The following is a 22,175-nucleotide window of genomic DNA, read 5'->3' as shown; positions in this document are numbered from 1 at the left end:
CATATGTATGTGTGCGTATATATGTATATACATATAAAAAACAATTCTATATAATGGCATCATAATTCAATATAATATAATAAATAACATTAATGTGAGATTGGGATTTATCATAGATTTTCCTGGCTTATTATTCTGAAATTCACTTACTATCTCATCAAATTTTTACTTTTACAACTTGTTTGTGATTGATATAACTGAAGGCAATGTCAGCCACTGTTGGCAAATACAAGGATGCAAATAATTTATAATCGTGGCTTAAAGTGAGAAGGACCTTTATGCTAATGAAAATGTCAGTGAGGCTGTTAAGCGTGTTTTATAGGAGCTGTGGAAATTTCTATAAAGTGTTGGGATAAATTTTTGATGTGATTGCAATATATAAATTTTAGGATATCTAGGGTTGATGATTCCTACAGAACAACTTTGTCTAAAATGTTTTAACTCTTGACACAAACAGGTTTCATGCAATTCTGAATTTAACTTCAAATGTAAATGCATACAAGAAGCCCTAAGTGGCTCTGTGGTCTGTGTGTAACTCAAAGGCCTGTTTTGCAACTTACAGTTGCATCTTCAGTTAGTTACAGGGAAAAAATAATTCTAACATTCTCCTCTTCATCACAATTGATTTATCGGAAGCCCCTTATGGAAATTGTGGCCTTTTCTGTTCAATGTGACAAACTTTCCATGTAATTTTTACTTCTAATACTATGAGTATTTGCTTTGCAATGTTGCAGCAATTTTTAAAACTATAGGTTCTCAATTCTTACAAGGAACCTCATAACTCCCTGACATGCATTCTTGCAATACCCGTGTGTACACTTTTTGGTAATAATTTGCTGACCAGATTGACAGAGTGAACCCTGAAGATTCCTGCTCTAAGTTCGATACTGCCCATAAATAATTCTCCCTTTGCCTACTGCCACTGTACCCACCAGCAGCATGGACCCAGATCCCAGCCTGGCCTGTGCCTTTGAGGCCCCACCATTCCCCAGACTCTGACCCAGGTGTGCCCAGGCAACTGCTTGGTGCACACGCTGTCGCAGTGTTCCTAAGTCTGAGCCTGTGTGTGGAGACATTGTCCCCAAGCAGAGCTTTTCACTCACGTGTATTCTCTAATGTCCATGCTTCACTTAAAAAACATGAGTTCAATGGTAGAAGCTTTAGTTAGTTCCAAAAAATCCCAGCAAATCATTAAGGCAACATGGGGACCTTCCCAAGAGCAGGATCCTGTTGCAAGCTTATATGCTTGCACAATTTGTAAGCCTATGGAGCTGTCTCTGCCACCACTGAGCGTAGAGTTTTAGAGTTGCCACTGTGCACTGGACTATTTGGACATCCATCTGAGATGCTGTGTGGATTCTTGCACAGCTCACTGTTTGTTCAACCACTAAGGCCTTGCATGAAAACGGGCTTATATAAAGGTTACTTTGAATTTTGCCGCACTATCTTCTTGGAATTCTAGGCTTTCTCACACTTGTGGGATCATTACTAGTTTTCTCATTTCAGACACCTTGGTTCAAACATGGGCTAAGACGTGCTTCCCATCAGCGCTCAGTCTCACTGCTGTTCCTTTGCGGCCCCTTTGCACACACTGTGCCTGAAACCACCTATAGTGGGAACCTGGATTTCTAACAATAAATTTAAACCAAGAAATAGCCACTGCGGTCATACAGATGGGCAAAAAAGTCCACTTCAGGGCTACTATAGGCAAATCAGAGATACAAACATAAAATTATAAAGATGAATTATATTTGTGCGTTTTACTGTCTACATGATAATTATGCAAGCATCTTTGTTAACATATGCTCTGCTGCTAAAATATTTCATTCCACTTAATGGGAAATGTGATACTGTTGTCCAATATAAACAAAGCTATAAATTGAAGACAATAAAAATGAACATTTCTTCAAATATATGTTTAGATATTTGCATGACTCTTTGGAACATATCTTCTTTAAATCAAAACAATGCATCTGAACATGAAGACTCACGCTGCAAAACTTGTTTATGTGAGGATAAATGGAAGTCGGGAAAAAACAATTAAAACCGTAAACACCAAAGCACTGTCGTTTGAACCAGCTGCTATAGACTAGTTTACGATAATGTTCCTTCACAATAATATCTGGACTCTCTGCAGTAAGTACCTTGCCTTTGTGAGCATTTGATTAGATTTGGGGTAACATACAAATTCAATATCTAAGTCAGAACTTTAAAGCAGAAAGATCTCTTGTGATTATAGTCCAGCATTTCTAAGAGATAGTTCAGAGAGTGGGAAATGGTCATTGGACACAATGCTAATTAGTTCATTTTTCCCCATCATTTCATTTTGCAAGTGTTCAGACACAGAAAAGCCATGGCTATGGCAGAGTGAACACATACATGACCGGTACTCAGAAACCACTATTCACTTTCCCACCCTTGCCTTGACTTACCGACTCATCCTTCCTTCCCTCTGGCCACCCGCCAGGCCACTTCATTTTTTTTTTTTTTTTTTTTTTTTTTTGAGACGGAGTTTCGCTCGTTACCCAGGCTGGAGTGCAATGGCGTGATCTCGGCTCACCGCAACCTCCGCCTCCTGGGTTCAGGCAATTCTCCTGCCTCAGCCTCCTGAGTAGCTGGGATTACAGGCACACACCACCATGCCCAGCTAATGTTTTGTATTTTTAGTAGAGACGGGGTTTCACCATGTTGACCAGGCTGGTCTCGATCTCTCGACCTCGTGATCCACCCGCCTCGGCCTCCCAAAGTGCTGGGATTACAGGCGTGAGCCACCGCGCCCGGCCGGCCACTTCATTTTTTAATACATTTTAAAGTAAGTTACAGACATCAGTCCCCTTCACCCTAAATACTTTGGGGTACATACCATTGACTTGAGTTCAACATGTATCTATTCTGTGTGTTTTTTTCTAGTTAAAGTTACAGAGAGGGAAATGCACAAATCTCAAGGGGATCCATCAATAAGTTTTGAAAAATTTGGTATACACCTCTATAACCAGATTCCCATCAAGATACAGAATGTTGCCATCACTCCTGAAAGTCCCCTTAGGTCTCCCCATGACTTCCAGCCACCCCCACTGATGGGGCCACTTTTCTGGCCTCCTTCATTATTGATTAGTGTTGCCCATGAATCAGGTCATTTTCATCTTCCTTCTATAACTGAATACACAGAATTTACCAGCTTTGCTTTCAAACTAGTGAAACTTTAGTCTTTTATTAAATGTTCATTTATTTTTTAATACTTAAGGACAATTTCTAATGACAACCAAGAAAATACCTCCAGAAAAATGCCAAAGCAAATCTTTGACGTGTTCGAGCAAAGCACAGCCTTCCTGGAGAGGCAGGTTTTGGCAAAAGGGAGAGGATCTCTTGCTTCTCTCAAGGTAGCCTGGCTGTTTAGGAGAGAAAAAATAGGCAAATTCATCTTGTGAATATCTCCTGCGGGAAAATCAAAACAACTCCATCTTCTCATTTATCCTGGGCTTGATTCTGTTTCCTTTTCTCACGTCACTGGAAGGCAGAACATTTTTCTCCCCACAGCTCTGCTTGAGGTCTTTTCTCGTTTATTTTCAGAAGTTGCTTGCCAGAGACAAGGGGGTTCTCTGCAGGCTGCACCATTTAATCAGCAAGAGCGAGGTGTTCCAGGACCCAGTGGCGTCTGAGGCTTCACCTCTTGGAGAACACAGAGGACTTATCTTAGATCATTTCCAGCGGGCTGCCCTGGCGAGGCCAGAGATAGAAACGCAGCAAGTAAGCAGAAAAAGATGAGTGCCCTCACCTCTCCCTCCTGTCTGTTTTCCTCGGCAGGTTGATTGGAAGTACCAAAACTCAAAACTGTTGGCCTAGAGTACAGCTCCTAGTTCGATCAATGCTGAACTGCCATTGCTCTGCCATAAGGTACAAATATTGACTGTTTTACTCATTTATTCATTTACTTATACTCATTGTCCCCCGAGCTCCCAAAATGCTCTTAACATTTTCTTTCTACCTGCGATGCAAGCCTAAAAGCAGCCCCTGATGCCTTCCTTCCTCACTGCAGCAAATCTACTGCTGACACCTGCCTCCACGGCCTCTCTAGTACCTCTGGAATATGCTTCCTTGTCTCTGTTTATTCATAAAATAGAAGTAAATGAGTTTATGTCCCAGGGGTTTACTAGGCAGCGAGTACACAGTATACACGAAGAAGATTAGGCTCATGCTCCCTGGAGATTACATTCTAGGGAGGAGAAAAACATGAACTGACAGGAACAAACATTTGCGTACAGGAAGTCCTCACTTAATGTCAACAGCTGGTTCTTAAAAACTGTGACTAAGTGAAATGACATATAACTAGACCAATTTTGCCATAAGCTAATTTATGTAAGCAAGAGTTAAATTCCCATGCCACATTTCTCGTCACAAAAACATCACACGTCTAAATAAAGACCCAAACACTTGTAATATTAAACACCTAAATACGTGTGAGCTATGCATACATTTAAGAAACATGCATAAAAACAAGATAATTTTTTATTTCATTTTTGGTGAATCAGCAAGGGATGACAGGGGCCGTGGTGGTCGGTTAAATCAAGCAATAAGTGTTTGCAAAGCAAAAATTGTCAGGAGCACCTCCTACCACCATGCAATTCAAAAGTAAGCAAGAACCACTCTGGCATGCCCGCTGAGCATCTCAGTATGGTACCACCTTGGTCCTTGCTGTGTATCTTATGTGGTGATCACAGATCTTCCACATTTTATTTTACAATCACTTGTATTCATCCACTCATTCCTTTTCTCCAGCCCTCTTACTTTAATTTATGGTAGTGGGTGGCCATTGCCTGTCCTGGCAGTGCAGGGTGAAAGGCGGGACCCGCCCTGGACAGGATGCCATCTCATCCCAGGGTACACTCGCACCCACCCACACCTGTTCACTCACACTGGGATGTGTGGACACGCCAATCCACCTAACAGATGTCCCTTTGGGATGTGGGAGAAACCAGAGTGCTCCAAGAAAAGCCACTTTCTCCGTGAGGAGAACTTGCAAATGCCACACATTAAGTGGCCCTTGAAAATCAGGAGGCACTTGTATTTCTTGTTTTTCTCATCAACGTTATACTAAAACCGTGTTGTTTGAGGACCTGCTAAATCAGATCATGTCAAGTGCTATGAATAAGAAATTCAAGACCCAAGGTCTGGCAACACCATGAGAAGAATAGGGAGCAACAGTCTACAGAGTGGTCAAAGGTGAATATATTACTAAGACGGAATGACGGGAAAGAGACAGTCATGTGATGATCTGTTTGGGAATTTCGGGTAGAGGGACTACCATCATTCCTTCCCTAACCCCATTAGTGGCTCTACTGCGTCCTCTGCGTCAATGCTCTGAAATGCAAGCCGGGTTCCATCAGTTTCCAGGTCTTCCTGTCGTGCCTATCAAAACACCCAATGGCTCTGTGCTGCTACTGCTCTTAGGGAAAAACGTCCTTAGCCTGGAAGCTGGTGACCCGCTGGTGCAGCAGCAGCCCATGCCTTCTTCTCCAGCCAGGCGTCCACACCCTTCCGGCCCCGTGGGCAGTCAGCCCTCACAGCCATTGTACCCACACAGGTGCTGTTCTTCCTGCGGCCAGAGGCCCGTTCGCCCCCGTTCTCCTAGTAAATCCAGGCTCATCCTTTAAATTCCAGATTACTCCTCATTACCTCAGGAACATCTTCCCCGAGACATTGTTTGGAATTAGATGACCCAACTGCATGTATTCAGGGCACAGTGTCCTCCCTTATATAACGCTGATCACTCTGGAAATTTCCCATGCGATTTGGGATTATTTGATTAATGTCTGTCTGTAAGATTCTGTTGTGTGGGGGATGTGCATATGCGGTGTTTGTGTTTGGAAGTGTGTGCTATACGGGGGATATGGGGTGTGTGTGTGTGTGTGCATGTGGTGTTTGTGTTTGGGAGTGTGTGCTGTATGGGGGCTATGGGGTGTGTGTGTGTGTGTGTGTGCATGTGGTGTTTGTGTTTGGGAGTGTGTGCTGTATGGGGGCTATGGTGTGTGTGTGTGTGTGTGTGTGCATGTGGTGTTTGTGTTTGGGAGTGTGTGCTGTATGGGGGATATGGTGTGTGTGTGTGTGTGTGCATGTGGTGTTTGTGTTTGGGAGTGTGTGCTGTATGGGGGATATGGTGTGTGTGTGTGTGTGTGTGCATGTGGTGTTTGTGTTTGGGAGTGTGTGCTGTATGGGGGCTATGGGGTGTGTGTGTGTGTGTGTGTGTGCATGTGGTGTTTGTGTTTGGGAGTGTGTGCTGTATGGGGGCTATGGTGTGTGTGTGTGTGTGTGTGTGCATGTGGTGTTTGTGTTTGGGAGTGTGTGCTGTATGGGGGGCTATGGGGTGTGTGTGTGTGTGTGCATGTGGTGTTTGTGTTTGGGAGTGTGTGCTATATGGGGGCTATGGGGTGTGTGTGTGTGTGCATGTGGTGTTTGTGTTTGGGAGTGTGTGCTGTATGGGGGCTATGGTGTGTGTGTGTGTGTGTGTGCATGTGGTGTTTGTGTTTGGGAGTGTGTGCTGTATGGGGGATATGGTGTGTGTGTGTGTGTGTGTGCATGTGGTGTTTGTGTTTGGGAGTGTGTGCTGTATGGGGGATATGGGGTGTGTGTGTGTGTGTGTGCATGTGGTGTTTGTGTTTGGGAGTGTGTGCTGTATGGGGGATATGGGGTGTGTGTGTGTGTGTGTGTGTGTGCACGCACTGTGGTGTGTATCTAGGAGAAAGAAGTGATGAGCATTACTAAATAATACTCAAGTCTCTGCCATGTATATTTTATCAGCTGCTAGAAGAAGATGGATTGGGTTATTGTTGTTGTTTTTGCTTTTTTTTCTTGCAATGGAGTCTCGCTCTGTCGCCAGGCTGGAGTGCAGTAGCGCCATCTCAGCTCACTGCAACCTCCGCCTTGTGGGTTCAAGCAATTCTCCTGCCTCAGCCTCCAGAATAGCTGGGACTACAGGCTCATGCCAACACACCCAGCTAATTTTTGTATTTTTAGTAAAGACAGGATTTTACCATATTGGCCAGGATGGTCTCGATCTCTTGACCTCATGATCCACTAGCCTTAGCCTCCCAAAGTACTGGGATTACAGGCATGAGCCACTATTCCTGGTCTTTGCTTTGTTTTTTATTTCTATTTCTTAGGTTCTGTTATTACATTGTCCTAGCAGAGTGTACATTTCTGCAAAAGTGATAAGCCATATTAAATAATCTCAGAACTCTGAAATCGAAGTGAATAAAAATTAGGTAAGGTAGTATTTAACAAAGAGGGTCTTTTTTATTATTATTATTTAAGCTCAAAACATATGAGACACACATAAGAAAGCCCTTGGTAACTATTTTGAAAAAAAAAAAAGTTTTATTTCCTGCAGAAATTATTTTTGGTATTTATTGCAAACTAGAAAATCTAATTTTCTCAGAATTTTAAGTTTGCATGACACAGCAATGTGGTGTGCAGAGCCGACGTGGATGGACACAGTGTTTCCCTGGCTCTGCCCCCCGCCTGTCTGAAGCAGTGATTGCCCATTGATAACTACAGAGTCCAAGGGTCATTTCCCGAGTACTGTCAGAGTCCCTGTCGCCGCCCGCTGGTGACTAACAGTGGCCCCAAAGCCAGGCTGGCTTGCTGAAGTCGGCAGCACAGTCCCCCCTCCCTTTCCCTGCGGCTGTGTACAACCCTTCAAGGCTGCAGGTGCCAGTCTTGCTGTGGTCTTCTGCTCTCCGTATTCGGTGGAGGTTTTCCTAAAGAAATTGTTTTCAATCACATTTGGGTTGGATTGATTGAACTGGAAGCAACTGAAGCCAAAGATTTTTTTTATAGACTTTCCAAATGACACTTTCTCACCCTCACTTGCCCAGTCAAATCACAATATAATTTTCTTGGAAATCAGTTTTTTAAATAGTCAACAAAGATCTTTCCAAAACAATTTCCCCCATAAATCTGAGGCAAACAACCCCCATTTTGTCTCTTGTCTATGAACACAATATCAGATTGTGAAACTGGTTTTAGTTAGAGATAGGTTTCTAAAACTAGTCCGTGAGGCAAATGTGGATCAGAAATCAGAAGTTCATGCAAACATCTTCAGTGTGTGCAGCTGTCTAGAGGCGGCACTAACAAAGGCTTGAAGACCTACTATCTATCTTCTCCCTTCGCCCTTCAACAATTTCCCCGATTACCCTCTTATTACCAGTGTTTGCCCACAAACATAAAACAAAGATATACCAGGATTCTATCGTGAAAGTTTGCACCTCTCTACATTTAAGCTGGCTTAGGTTACTATTAATTTATCTCCACTTGTTGATTCATTGTTTTTTTGTAAGAGTCTATGAGAAGATAAGAGGCCTGTGTCTTTTTGGATGAGGCTAAAACTCCCAAAGAAAGAGTAGGCAGGAAAGAGGAGAGACAGGCAGGGAAAATTCTGTGTGTCAGCAATCAGTTCTACACATCACTGCAGAGCTATAATTATCTATAATACTGAAAGCTTCAGAAGGAGAAATTTCACATCACTTCTACAAAACCTCCAGGACTAGAATTATCTATAATACTTAGAGAGATTTCAGCAAAAAATAATAATAATAATAATAATTCAGACAAAAAACATCTTTTTCTTTTGGCATAACTAAGCCTGAAGCTTGTGAATCTCGGCATGTACGTGTTGCTTTAATTACTGTTAGGGAGAAGGTGAGGTGCAAAGACTCTGTCACATTTCAGCTTTCTGGGGAGTAGAGAAGTCAATTCACATCAGCAAAAGATGAAGAGGTCACCTCTCAATCTGAGAGAACACTCCACCTTTCTGGGCACTCTGTAGATGTGGCTCCCGGGAGGGTTGTGTTTGGTTTTGGACACACTGTATCACAGCTACAGGAATTACATGTTGTGTTATTGTCTTTCATCATTAAAAGAAACCCAACATTTCCCTAATGGGAAACAATTGCCTTGGAGTGGGCTCTGACAACTTTATTGTGCTGAGGAATGTAGCTGTGCTCAACCTGTAATTACAGTGACACAACAAACCTTGACAAACGCCAGAGCGAGCAACCTTTGTCATCCCGGAGTCCTGAGGTGCAGGAGCGCTTGGAGGCACACAGCCTCTCTGGGAGGTGCCCTGCATGCCTTCTGCTGTTCCACCAGTGCTCCTGGGGACATGCTCCCTCACATGCCTCAAATGCCCCAGAAGCAGAGCATTCAGAGTCCTTATTTTAGTAGATGGACCCAGGCCCACCCTGGACTTACTACGTCAGACTCTCCAGGGAAGGGATGAAGAATTCAAGGTGGACATTTTTACTATTCACCAAACTGGGAAATGTTGAGGGATCCCTGAAGTCACTTTCAGGTCTAATTGTCTATGATAATCTCAGCTCATTGATCTCAATAAGATTTAAAAAATAATAAAATAAAATAACAGGTAAATTAGAACAATCCAAAAATACTTTTCCAAACAGAGATTCCTTTTTCCTACAACTCTTGGTCATACTGAGATCTCCAAAGGCACTGGGTCTATTTGTGCTTTGAAATAACCTCCAGATTTGAGACAGCTTGTGATGGCAGCTCATATCTGGTGTTCATTTACAGAGTGCTCGTCATTCATTTATTTGGAAAATTTTGATTGCTTGTTATGTTCCCTATCCTCACGTGTTTCCTATCCAATAAAACTACTATCGCATAGTAGAGTTTTAAGCTCCATAGATAATAGAATAAGATAATACAAGTTTCTTGACCTCATGACACTTATAATCTGATTGGATAAGCAATGGAAATAAGTCAAGTAAAAGTGCATGTCAATCACATAAAAAAAATTACAAAGGAGCATGTGGTTAAGGGTTATAATGCATAAATTAATAAAAGCATGAATCATTTATCCTGGAAAAGTGCAGTTACCTGTTTTTGTCAAATGGAACACATTGTTGTATTGCTTTTGAAATAAAATTTGTATGTCCTTTGCAAATAAAGAACTTGAATATACAATATTTTGCATGAATGTCAGCAACCTTGAGTAGCTAGTAACTGTATGGAAATAATGCTTTAACTTAAGTCCTGAAGAACACAGGTCCATATGACAAAGACAACTGTAACAAGCTGGCTGTGTCCAAGAGGAGGAGGAGGGAGAGGAGATTTGAGAGTAGGTGTCTATCTAAAGCACCAACCAAAATCAAATGCTGCCCGATGTAAGAAAAATATGATGTGATGGATAAGTCAGAGGGCACGTGGAGTTCTCAGGAGCCTTTTGTAAGGAGCCATCTCTAAGCTGTGTATTTTGAGAAACAGTATGGGCATACTCACAGATTCCACATTTTAATGGCATGCAGAACTTTCTGGAAGTAAAATCCCAAGTGAGGAATATCAGCTGTGAGTGGCAAGCTTTATGGGTGGGTGTGTCAAGACTGTGGTCCATTTCCCAAAAGGTGTACGAAGCAGGAGAGAGTCAACCACTGGCAAGCCTCACTCTTTGTTAAAAACAGAAGTCACTGAAATTTGACAAGATATGGATATAGCAATGTAGGAATATCCAGAAATCTCAAGATCTTGGTAATAGCAACAGCAACATGCTGGAAGCCAGGCAGCAGGGAGGTCTCCTCTCCTAGGGTCCTTGTCCCTTGCTAAGCAGAGGCTGCTCACTGACACATGGCACCTGCCTCCAGAGGAGCCACCTCACACCCACCATTAATTTGGGCAATGCAGTCTCTAGTTATAGTAAGAAAAGTCTGTCTAAATAAAAATAGCATAATACACTGTATTCCGTTTGGAAAAGGTCTTAAAAGGATAATAAAACCCAGTGCTGGTAAGACTCCAAGGAAGTTGGCATATAATTGCTTTAAAGATTATTATACAGCCATATGATGGCACGCTGTGCTGCCATTAAAGTCAAGCCCTTGTATTGGTATAAAAATATTTTCTAGGCCGGGCGCAGTGGCTCAAGCCTGTAATCCCAGAACTTTGGGAGGCCAAGGCAGGTGGATCACGAGGTCAAGAGATCGAGACCATCCTGGTCAACATGGTGAAACTCCGTCTCTACTAAAAATACAAAACATTAGCTGGGCGTGGTGGCGCGTGCCTGTAATCCCAGCTACTCAGGAGGCTGAGGCAGGAGAATTGCTTGAACCCAGGAGGCGGAGGTTGCGGTGAGCCAAGATTGCGCCATTGCACTCCAGCCTGGGTAACAAGAGTGAAACTCCGTCTCAAAAAAAAAAAAAAATTTCTAAGTTAAAAGAAAAAAGAAAAAAAAGCTACTTACTAGAACTGTGCAATAGGATACGATTCTATATTTACATACGCACCCCCTATAAATATTTTAGCCATGAATTTATACAGGTGCATATACACTGATATTTTTGTAGGGAAGCATGGAGAATCCTCTTGAAAATGATCTAACAAAAATATTCTTTCAGAATACTGTGGTTACAAACAATTTTCACTTTTCACATTTTTATTTGTTTTACAAAGGTGTGAATTTCTTCTGTAGTTAGACAAGGATCATGACTAAAGAACAAGTGGCTTTATCTAGATTAATAGTTAATATGACAGTCATTTATTTTAACAAGTTGCCCAGGGCATGCGAAGTCACTGTCAAGATGAAGCACGAGGGGAGGGGCATGTTCAGGGGAAGAGTGGGAGGAGGCTGCAGGCACTGTGTGCTGACTTGCCTGAGCTAGCACGGATGCAACACACTGTTCACATGTCACGTCTCATGGCAGTTTCACCCCCCAATCTGCCAATAGGGCATCCAATTAATGGTAGTAGATTACATTTTACCATTCCCTCCACCACCACAATCTGCAGCCAAAACCAGCTAGGGGCATCCTAAGCTCTCAAAAAAATCCCTATGGGGAAGAGATTTGTTGAGGGCCAAGAACTTAGCTCCATGCCTTTAAGGATGAGAATTCTGGCATCCTGGGTGCCTTTTAAGGTGATCTGGGAGATGTAGGCTCTGGGAGGGTATGTCTCGTTGGCATCACCAACTCCCAGCACTGTGAAGAGTCACAGAACCAGAAGGCCAGAGGAGAGACCTTGAAAGGGTGGGATCCCAAGAATTGGTCTCAGGTGTCCAGGCCCATTGGTGCTCAGGTAAACCAGCTCTCTGAAATAAATAAAAATGAAAAGCACTGATTTGGAGAATTTGCCAATTTTCATGATGTGATTTTTCCCCCATGGCCAACTTCACACTGCTAATGGTTTTGTGAGAAGACATTTAACCATTAGCTTTAGTCAGCTGCTGCAACATGACCGCAGCGACACAGCTGAGCCTAGGAGTGGCACAGCCACTCTCACTTCATTTATAGACTGGAAACTCCTATACATTTGCAAATTGAAACTATGACTAGCATCCCCATTATCAGAGGCTAACAGGATTCTGATAAACATAAAATTTCTAAGCCTTTACAACAAGTAATAGTTCACCCCTGTTTTCCACCCTCAAAATAACCAGCATTCACGTCTCTTTAGCAAACAGGTCTTAAGAAAGATCTCCTTCTCGGACAAGCATTATTCAAATCTTTGAATTCTAATTTCATCCTAAAATAAGTGGGATTGGTGATGAAAACGACATCCAATTCCAGCTCAGTATCTGCCTGCAAACGTGTTGTTTTCATCAAAGGACAAATACACTGATGGAGTCTATTGTAAATTGGCATTAATATTATCTCATTCACAAGACTGTTGTAAAAATTCAGAAAGGTGATGCCTGAATACAATTTTGTAAAATATGAAGTACTTCAAATGTTATTTGGAAATAATCTTATTACATAGTTTGCAGATGCAATCAATGGCTCAGGGATTTCTGTCTAACAAAGGCTTGGGCAGTAGCAGATTGGGTGTGGGAACACGGAGAATTATTCTCTTGACATCAGATTTGCATAGCAGCTGCACCGTTTCCTCTTCATGATTTATTTGGAATGACTGGCAAGGTCTGATGGGCACTGACGGAACTCAAATTCCCCAAGGCATTCTGTTGTACCATGCTGTGTTCAGAGTCCCTCATTAAGCAAAACAAAACCAAATAAGAATAACAAAACAAATAAAACAGGAAACACTTCTTATATAACAATTTATGCCTAAAAACCAAATACATATGCGTGTGTGTGGGGGGGGGTACGGATACATGAGCAAAGAAACACATGCACATATATATACAAATATACATATGCATGTATCTATCAAGGAGACGTCCCCTTAAAGTAAATATGTTAAGGCAGTATCATAAATTATGCTCATTTTGAACACCAGTATCTCAGGAATCATTAACAATATTTTAAAGTACTGTTTTGTAAAAACATCAAAAAGAAAGAGGATGACTGAACTGAACCTATATTTTTAAATGAGAACTTGTAAATGTACTTTACTAAAATGATAAAAGAAGCATTAACATGTGTAAAGAAAATCACATATAATCTCTTTTGTTTTTCTGGGGTTAACATTGTCTGCCTAAGTACTGAGCATAAATATGAAGCACTTGGGCCTGGCACAGTGGCTCACTCCTGTAATCCCAGCCCTTTGGGAGGCCGAAGCAGGCAGATCACGAGGTCAGGAGATTGAGACCAGCCTGGCCAACATGATGAAACCCCATCTCTACTAAAAATACAAAAATTAGCTGGATGTGGTGGCACATGCCCGACATCACAGCTACTTGGGAGGCTGAGGCACGAGAATCGCTTGAACCAGGGAGTCAGAGGTTACAGTGAGCCGAGATCACACCACTGCACTCCAACCTGGTGACAGAGTGAGACACCATCTCAGAAAAAAAAAAAAAAAAAAAGATCCATACTATTTATTTAAATATAGTCCTCAAAGTATTATTCTTTCCACAAAGTATGTAAAAATAGTTCTTAAAGTCTTATTCTTTCCATAGAGTTTATTGTTCCTGGTGCGCAAGTCCATTCAGTCAGGACCACAGGAAGTCTGACTCCCCAGAGTGCCCTGAAACACGCTGCTCACGATTATTTCCAGCCAGTGTTAGCTCAGTTCTGTTTATTTCCTTCCAACAGCTTTCTAGACTCTGTTCACTATCAGATATTTGCTCTATGTGGCTTAAGGAGTTGTTCTGTGGTTGGAGAATCGTTCCATCCTTCTGCTTTCCTGTACACCTCAATATAAAAAGAGGGAGCGTGAAGAGAATGGATCTACTTCCAAGTAAGTGATCTGAAAGGCCTTCCTTCTGGTACAGAGGTTATAGAACATAACGCTTCCTATGTATTATTTGCAAGTATCCTTCCCAGTCTCAGAAATTTATCGTTTATGCTTTTTCATGGTTCTCTGTGGGAGTCTTAAAATACCCTTTAGAGGACAGAAGACATTAAATCTTCAGCAGATGTTTAGAATTTAGCCCAAGTAGCCTATCAACTCCTCTGCTGTAATGGAGCATACTGAGCTAGATGAGAAGAGGCCGAGCCAAAAATTCAATTGCCAAGTCCAAAGCCACTTTACCATAATGCTCACATGCCTAAGTGAAGATGGGAAACAGGGTTATTGACACAGGACTCCATGACTACCAGTGACACGTAAAAAGACAAAGTGAGTAACAATGGTAGCCCAGTTTTTGCATGCTATACTGTTATGATGTACAAAGATGCTGTAGTACCCACGGCACCTCACCTTGAGAAACACCCAAGCCTTGTTTGCGGTAGTGCTGCTCCTATGCCCTGGGTGCCAGAGGAAGAAAACAAAAGAGAGAGGGGGAAAGAACAGAGGATGGATGCACCTAAGACAGGAAGAAAGAGGGAAAATCAGAGCGGGGAGAGGGTGTGGACTGCAGCCTGGAGCCGCTGCGCAGTAATGGGGGGCTACTGGTGACCCTGAGCTGTAAAATCAGAGGTGCACAGTGCACGGGGAACCAGAGTGTGTTGGAAATGTAGGCACGAGCCTTGGATTCCTGTTCAGTGCCAGTCAGCTGGTGGCTGTTTCTGGCATCCGTCTCGTAAATCACAATATAAGCAAATGCAAAGCCCACTTTTACCCAGTTATAGACCTCATAGTTACCTGTGACCTGACATAACATGCCTAATTGTTGTGTACCTCCTAGTGGTGTTTTGGTCAATGACAGACCATATATAGGACAGTGGTCCCATAAGATTATAATACTGTATTTTTACTGTATCTTTTCTATCTTTAGATATCTAAATATAAGCTACACAAATACTTATTTCCAGCCAGGGTTAGCTCTTTTCTCCCCAACAGCTTTCTAGATTATATTACAGTTACCGTTGCCCACAGTATTTAGTGCAGCAACACGCTGTGCAGGTTTGTAACCTAGAAGCAATAGGCTGTACCACGTAGTCTACATGTGTAGGAGGCTACATCATCTAGGTTTGTGTAAGTGCACTCCATGATGGTCGCATAATGATGAAATCACCTCACGACACACGTCTCAGATCGTGTCTGCATTGTCAAGTGATGCATGACTGTACGTCAATCCCACTGGCACAAATTTGCACTTTCATGGCAAGCACAGGTGACTTGGCAAAGACTCTCCTTTGACCAGAACTTGAATCAACCACATGAGTTCTTTCCAAGAGGCCTGACCTTGGACATCCCTCTCTGTCTTGCTGAATCCATTTTGACCAAGAGTCCTGCTAAGTCAGTTCAGTGAAGACAGCTCACCCTTAGTATCTCACCACTGTTGGTATCTGATCACCCTGGCCTGCCTTCAGCAAGAATCCCATCGAGTCAATTTAGCCAGAAACTTCTTACTCTTGGTGTTTTCTCTACATCACTTCCCACCCCCGACCCTACCCTGTTGCTTGGCTAAAACTCTCATTTGTCTTTGTTGGAACGGAAGTCAAGCCCAATCTCTCCCCTACTTCACGACCCTGCTGCAGTGTTCCCTATGGCCGAGGCCCACTTATATCAAGTTTGTCTTCTCATCTCTACCAACGATTGGGAATGATTATTTTTTTTATTTTTATTTTTTGAGATGGAGTTTCGCTCTTGTTACCCAGGCTGGAGTGCAGTGGCGCGATCTCGGCTCACCGCAACCTCCGTCTCCTGGGTTCAGGCAATTCTCCTGCCTCAGCCTCCTGAGTAGCTGGGATTACAGGCACGCACCACCATGCCCAGCTAATTTTTTGTATTTTGAGTAGAGACGGGGTTTCACCATGTTGACCAGGATGGTCTCGATCTCTTGACCTCGTGATCCACCCGCCTCAGCCTCCCAAAGTGCTGGGATTACAGGCTTGAGCCACCGCGCCCGGCTGGGAATGATTATTTTTAATGACCGTATTTGAGAGATGAGCCCAGAAAGGCCCGAGAGGTGGGCAGTGTAGGAAGCCCAGACAGGGTGTGTTAATGAGCAAGTTACATTTTAGGATTCTGGGGGCTGTGGAGCACCTGTCAGACTGACCCCAGCCAGGAGCAAGCAAGATTGGGTTCCTGCCCTGTACTGTTTGGGGACATTTGTGGCTTGCTGTGGATGGGTTGGAGGGGGATCAGTCAGCATAAGAAAGCCTTCACTAGGATCCCCAGGTGAAGGGGATGGGCACATGTAGTCTGTTTTGGTCCCCAAAGGAGACCTGTGACCAGTGAGGACACACTCCTCCCCTACTATGCAGTCTGGGGCTCATGTTGAGTTCCAACAACTGGACTTCTTCCCAGCCCATACCTGCAGAGTGCGTTCAGCAATTAATCTTCCCAGGGCCTTGTGACTAGTCCCTCCCCAAGGCCCACCCCATCACCCTTCCTCCAGCAGTGTGCTGATTATCCTGCCCTGATCAACATTGTGCAGGTACTCTTTAATGTGGCATTTGCTTAAATTGTATGCACGTTTAGTTTAAATGTGAGCAGCTTCAGCAATAATTTGAAAGAATTGTGTTCCACTAAAATGGAGAGCCTCCTGGGGTTCCTTGTAAAAATTTGCATTAAATAATGAAAAGTACTTTAGAGCTCTGCCAGCTGCTGCAATATTAAAAGTTAAGAGGACTAATGGTAGGTTTAAAGACAAAAACACCTAGTTTATATGAGATGGAACTTTTTTTTTTTTTACAAAAGTTACAAGAGTAAGTTTCGAAAGGAAGTGAGGGGCTTTTGGAAAAACTTCCTTCCTGGCTTTTTTTTTTTTTTTTTTTTTTTTTTTTTTTTTTGACAGGCTCTGTCTTCCAGGCTGGAGTGCAATAGCACCATCTCAGCTCACTCTAACCTCTGCCTCCCCAGTTCAATTGATTTTCCTGCCTCAGCCTCCTGAGTAGCTGGGATTATAGGCGCCCACCACCACACCTGGCTATTTTTTGTATTTTCAGTAGAGACGGAGTTTCACCATGTTGGCCAGGTTGGTCTCGAACTCCTGACCTCAAATGACCCACTCACCTTGGCCTCCCTAAGTGCCGTAATTGCAGGTGTGAGTCACCACATCTGGCCTTCCCTGCCATTTTTAACTGCTCAAACCCTCCCTCTCACTGCCTCCACCTTCTTGAAACAGAAACTGCACATTCATTATTGTCCACAAGTATATCCCTTATTAATAGAATCAAAGGCTGAGACCTTTAGCATTATTTACATGTAAGATATGTGCTTAGAATAGTACTCAAAAAATGCCATTTGAGGGAATTCAGGGCTACTATTCACCATTTGTATAAAATTTAAAATCAACTACCAAAGGGTAAAGCAATTGCATGAACTGAAGGATCCCGGTCTGACCCGGTTGCAACCCTTGGCTTCAGAAGCCCCCTGGCTCCCCCAGGCCATTGTTAATGGAGCACGGGGACATGGTGAAAAGCAGCAAAGTCGGTCAGCAGCAGCTTCTCAATTCCGGTGGGATCTCAGGAAATGCTGAGTTAGCCAAACATTAACATGTTCATCAAGTGTGGGAGGTTCAAAATCAGTTTGCATTGCAATTCAATTTTATAGAATCAATAATGGTAAAGTACACACAAAAAAACCTTCATCTTACATTTAAAAAAAAATTATCAAGATTTTGGGATATTTTCATAATAGCTCCATACTACAGGGAAAGGACTAAAGAAATTTAACAGTGTTTTTAAAACAAGCCTTCCCCCAAGTAAAAATAAAAATACAAGAGTAAAATGTGGCCTGGGGCATTTCTGGTTGTTTATGCTTAGCTGTCGGAAATTTACCAAGTCTAAGGAGCAGCAGAACTTGGAGGCATCTTTCTGCAGAGGCCTGGGCTTCAGGCAGCTCGGCACAAAACCGCTCACACTGTGGCGTGGGCCCCTACTTCCAGATCCTTTTAAAGATCCTTCATGGCTTCACTTGCCTTCACAGCTTCAGACTGTGGTTTTAGATACAATGTGTTTTTTTTCCCTGACTCATGTTTGAATGATGCAGATTTGAGTACAGGGAGTGCTTGTGCTGAGAAAGCCTTCCTGTAAGCCGCAGGACAGACCCATGCGAGGCTCTGCAGAAAAGCAGGCATCAACAGGGACTGACGAGAAGAGAGATCACACAGGAAAGGTTAAGGTGGCATGGATCAAGAGTGATTCTGTGGAGCATCTTAAGCCGTAGTAGTCTTGCCTTTCATAATTTACTCTTCTTTCTTCTTTTTCTTAAGTTAAAAACTTGTCGATTTTGTTGATCTTGTCAAAGAGTCAAACTTGGTTTTATTGATTTTCTTTATTGTTTTTCTCATCTCTGTTTTGCTTGTCTTCACTCTATAATAGTTTTTTTTTTTTTCTTTTTTGAGACGGAGTCTCACTGTCGCCCAGGCTAGAGTGCAGGAGCAGCGATATCAGCTCACTGCAACCTCTGCCTGTCGGTTCAGGTGAGTCTCCTGCCTCAGCCCCGTGAGTAGCTGGGATAACAGGCAAGCGCCACCATGACCGGCTAATTTTTTTTTTTTTTTTTTGCATTTTTAGTAGAGATGGTGTTTCACCATATTGGCTGGGCTGGTCTCGAATTCCTAACCTCAAGTGATCCTCCCACCTCGGACTCCCAAAAATGGTAGGATTATAGGTGTGAGCCACCCCAGTCAGCTCCTAATTAGTCCTTCTTGTTCTAATTCCATACACTATAATGTTTACGCCTTTTTAAAAATATAAGTATTTATGGTTATAAATTACCCCTTAGTACTGCTTTTACCGCATTCCGTGAGTTTTGTTATGCTGTCTTTTCATTTTTATTTGTCTCAATATTTTCTAATTTATCTTATGATCTCTCCTTTGACTCATTTGTTGTTCAAAAGCATGCTTTTTAATTTTTATATACTTGTGGATTTTCCAGTTTTTCTTCTGTGTTTAACTTTCCAGTTTTATTTCTCTCTGACTTTTTGAAAACAACTCGTGATCCGACAACATATTTTTTTAAAAATCAGAGACTTCTGGTCCAGACAAGATGGTATAGACTCATTTCCCCCCCTGCTCCTTGCAATGTACAACTGTAGACCCTGGAAATGGCACCAGGCAAGCAAAGGAGGGCTCCGACAGGGAGAAACAGTAAAGAAGACTGGCCAGTGGCTCCAGGACTGGCCCAACAGCATAACCATCTTCAAGAAGAAGGTCCTCTGGGCCTGACATTTCCCAACCCCCATGGATAGCAGAGGCCATCTCAGCAGGCCAGTGGAAGAAGACTCCATCAGACCACCATAGGCAGGACCACGCCAGTGGCAAGCGGAATGGATTGGGGGCCCACCAGAAATACATGCCCAGTGTAGACGTTCCTTCCGATCTGGGTCTGAAATTCCCTTTTCTGAAGAAAGGTAACTGGGAGGGCAGATGAAACTGTAACCGGAGGAGCGTATCCAGCTCCCAGTTCTGAAGAGGTTCTTGGCCTCACTAACCCCGAAGAACAGGGATAGGGGCCCCAGAGGCACAGTGAGCTTACCATTCAAATAAATATTGTGGACCCAAAGAGTTTTGTGGAAGAGTGATTTATTGGACAGAAAGAGAGAGAGAGGAGAGAGACAGCTCCCATGCTGTTGTAGGAGGGGATCCCAGAGTGGGAAATCAATCTAGGTAAAAGCAGCTGCTGGAGTTTTAACCCTTGAGTTATTCCCTTTCCATTCATGCTCTCCTCCAATGAGTTCTTTCAAACGTCCTCTGGAGTGATTGATCTTTGACTCTGATATCAGATTGGCTACTTGGCCCACAACTCTTGAGTTACAGAGCCCCCTCCTCCTGGAGCTTACATGGGATTTTGGGACAAAGGAATCTCACCTGGCTTTCCCTACCTGGCCCTCATGCTTGTGAAAGTCAAGACAATGAACTTTTAACATTTGAAACCCCTCTGGTTCCCAGATGGAGGCGTTGGGGAGGTGTTCTTAGGAAATCCCTGCATTTGAAACCATGTTCCTCATGGACCCAGGAAGAGAAGCTTCTATAATACAGTCCCTCAGTCCTTCCTCTGAACAGGAAAGTCCAACTGCTCTTGGGACGCGGGCGTTGTTTGCTCTGTAACTACTTCCTGCTGAATCGGGGCATGGAAGGGGCCTTGCAGTTGAGCTTTCTTCCAGAGGGGAGTCTTCCAGAGGTGCAGGCCAATCCGGAGGTCCACGTTAGAACCTATGAGCCAAGGACATTCGGGGTCCCATTTGCAGGATCATTTGTAGCCTCATGGCCTTAATTCTAGAAAAAACGAATTTGACAAGAAGGTTAAAGATGAGAGGCCTGAAGGCCAGCAATAATAGAATGGCTGTAAGCAAGCCTAGAAGAGGGTAGAGCCAGGACGGCCAGTTGTCACACAAGCTCCATGATCCTGTTTCTTGAAGGTTTCTAGCTGTGCATTCAATTGGTCCCTGAGTTCTTTAACTTTGCTGAAGACAATACCTGACTGGTTTACAATGTAGCAGCTTTCTTCTCCTAAAAAGAGACAGGTTCCTCCTCTCTCTGCTGTTAGCAGCAGAAGGACCCAGGGCCCTTCTGTTTTGAAGAGCCACAGCAGCTAAAGAGTTAAGCTGCTTCTGCAGAGAGAATTAGCAACTTATTAACGTTATTTAACTCCTGATGTAGCTTATAGTAAAACTGAGTAGAGGTAGTAATTCCCCCAATGCCAGTACCCAGTCCTCCTATTATTCCGCCCCCTCCCCCACTGTGAAAAGAATAATTGGGGTTTGAGAGTGGCATGGCCTTAGCAAGAGAAGACTCTGCACATGAGGGTAGTGTAAATCGTCTTGCGGGGGGCACTAGGAAGGAGAGGAGGCATACTTCCCCAGGGGTATTGTTCAGGCAGCACTAAGCTGAGGTGCCACAAAGAATCAGCCTGGTGCTAGGCAGCTGAGGCCGGGGGATAAGGCAGCCCAGTTTTGGCATAGGAAAGCACTGGAGTTGTTGGTAGAGTTCACACAAGTGGAGTTTGAGGTAGTTGGAATTTGTAGGTTGGTGACCAAGGGACCTGTAAGCCCCGTATGATTTGAGGGAGAGTTCATAAGATGTAGGTCAATCTGTAGGGGCAACCGCATTAAGTTCGGTCACAAATAGTTGAGAGTGATAGTCCTGTAGATGCCAGGATGTAAGTTAGACTCATGAGTAGTCACTTTCCTGGGCATCTCTTCAGAAGAGCAAACGTAGACCCTCTAATGGTTTGCAGGTATACGAAGGGCCGTCTCTGGAACTTCAGGCTGTGGAGTCGAGGGCCATGATTTTCTTCAGGAGGTATCCCAGGCTTCAGCCGAGTGTAATGAACCCACGAGTCAATTCCCACCACCATCACTGCCGTCGGGGTAGACAGAATAACTGAAAATGGTCCTTCCCAAGATGGGCCTAGAGAGGGGGAGCCTGAGGGGAGAGACTTAACAAGCACCACGTCTCCAGGGCAGAACAGCTCTTTCCCTTTTCCCTAGGTGTTCTTCAGGTAAGGTCCTAGGAGCCTGGTGGTACTTAGCCAAGGACGTTGTATCTTTTATTAGATTTGCTGTTTCCTTGTCTAATATGATATTATTAGTAAGAAAGGGCCATCCATAAAGCATCTCATAGGGGCTGAATCCTATTTCTGAGGAGAGTTTCGAGCCCTTAAGAGTGCTATTGGTAATAGAGAAGGCCACGGGAGGTGGTTTCCTGTGCCAGTTTCTTTAGTTGTCTCGTAAGAATTTCGTTCATCTTTTCCACTTTTTCCTGAGGACTGAGGCCCCCAAGCACAGTGGAGATGATACTGTATTCCTAACGCTTTGGAAATTCCGTAGGTCACTGCAACTGTAAAGGCAAGGCCATTATGAATTTGAAAACAGCAAGGGAGTCTGAATCTAGGGATTATTTCATTAATCAGGACTTTTAGTACCTCTTGGTATTTTTCTT

Source organism: Saimiri boliviensis, chromosome 2 (genome assembly GCF_048565385.1).
Source record: "Saimiri boliviensis isolate mSaiBol1 chromosome 2, mSaiBol1.pri, whole genome shotgun sequence".
Classification (NCBI taxonomy): Eukaryota; Metazoa; Chordata; class Mammalia; order Primates; family Cebidae; genus Saimiri; species Saimiri boliviensis.
This window is presented reverse-complemented; position numbering follows the sequence as displayed.